The 1,840-nt window shown below is 33.8% G+C and overlaps 1 protein-coding gene across 1 annotated transcript in view; it reads left to right on the top strand.

The window, feature by feature from the left end:
• CFAP58 (cilia and flagella associated protein 58) overlaps positions 1-1,840 on the top strand; it is a 29,129-nt gene that overhangs the window by 3,305 nt on the left and 23,984 nt on the right. The window lies entirely within an intron of this gene.

The following is a 1,840-nucleotide window of genomic DNA, read 5'->3' as shown; positions in this document are numbered from 1 at the left end:
TTTGATTTAAGTAATCAGCTTTAATCTTATTTTCCATTTGCATTTTTCTAGATAAAGGTTGGTTGCCTCTTATTGGTTGGCAAATATGAAACATGTTTATTTACAGTTCTATTTTATGCTTTTCTTCCAGTCAAGATGACACACTATGTCTTCATGCCATTATTTCAGCCTAGTGTGCATTTATTTAAATTTCATAATTGAACATTTTTATGTGAGATAATAATGAATGAAAAATATATTATTTGCTAGAGGATACTTATTAATTTATGTGTGATCATTGCTGCATTTGAATGGAAATTAGAACTCAAAATGTATAAAATGTAAAAACTGACTTTCATATTTAAAACTGTTTAAATATGCTTGATGCATAAGTGAAAAGCACATTTTTCAAACTAAATTTTGAACTAAAAGTCATATATTAAATAATGAAAATACTGTTTGTAGGTAGGGAATTTTATTGACTATAATCTCGTTCAGAATTTCTGAACAAGTAAACCCCACCATTTAACTCTTTAATAGGTTGGGAAAAAAAACCAGAAGACAAACATTCCTGATCCTTAAGTTCCAGATGGTTTCTCCAATTTGGATATGCTGAACTAATTAAATAAATAAAATGAAAATGTATTCCCTCTCCAGTTTGAAGAGGCTACAAATGTTCAATTTTGTGTTATTTTTTCAGCAAATTCTGATAGCCTGTTACTTCTGCTAGTTCAATAGCTTGACTTTTTAATTTAGGCAATAAACAGCTAAGTACCTCATTTATTTAATTTAAAAGAGTTCAATAAATATATTAACAATATACCGTAATATAGGTGTCATCATTTTGAGTTAAATGTTAAACAGGTCTTTATAGAACCAGAGATGTTAATTTCAATAAAGACCTGCTGTAAACATTTTGATATAAATTAAATTATTTGATATTCTTCATTGTGGAGCTGTTTTAATTTTTTTTTTTCCATGCTCCATTTTCATATGATGCAACTAGGTGTTGAGAGGGATATTATGGCCTGACGTAACGATGTTTCTGTCTGTCTCTGCTTGCGGAGACCCTAGGGCTAATGTAGAGCTGGACAGCCACACGTGGAGTCTAAATCTGTACAAGTTCATCAAGTCTCGAACTCCACCAGGAGCCAGCTGAGAAAAGAGCATAAGAGAGAGGACATCATGCTGTGATTTGCAGCTCAGGGACTTCTAGTGTCAAAAGTAGTGTCTTCATTATTTACTGAGTCTTCGGGAGCTTTTCTTCCAGGGCAGTTGCTTTCTGAATTTATGCATTTTTTTTTTAGCACAGGCTTTCAGAACTGGTAGGAGCCTCGTTTGAACCTGGCAAGGAATAAGCCTGCTGTGTGATTCTTAAGGATCTGATTCAAGGGAGAGAGATGCAGAGGAAGTTAAATAATCAAGTGAACCCTCCTCCTCTATCCTGTTCGTGCATATCAAACCCTGGGCTTGTGAGAGGCACAGGAGTCTGTCATTCAAGTAATTCCATGTGCTGAATTTGGCATGAGAATTGTTGCTTGTCTAAATATATAGTTAAAATCAAACCACACTAGGTCCTCACCGATGAAAATGAACAAAGAGGGAGAAAAGCCCAGAGTAACATCTTTTTCTCATCCAAATCAAATGGGATGTTCATTGTCATAGCAGCTAATAAAATCTTTACAGACATAAGTGAGCTATTGAAGTAGATGATACCTTTGTGGACACTGAATTTTCAGTAAATTTTTAGATATTACTGGGACTCACACCACCAAAACCTCATAGAGTGAGATTTGATAATGTTTAGATCTATGTGTCAAAAAAAATGTATTGCAGCTTTTTGTGGTGTAAACTGACATAG

This window comes from Cariama cristata, unplaced genomic scaffold (genome assembly GCF_000690535.1).
Source record: "Cariama cristata isolate BGI_N322 unplaced genomic scaffold, ASM69053v1 scaffold23947, whole genome shotgun sequence".
Taxonomy (NCBI): domain Eukaryota; kingdom Metazoa; phylum Chordata; class Aves; order Cariamiformes; family Cariamidae; genus Cariama; species Cariama cristata.
This window is presented reverse-complemented; position numbering and strand designations above follow the sequence as displayed.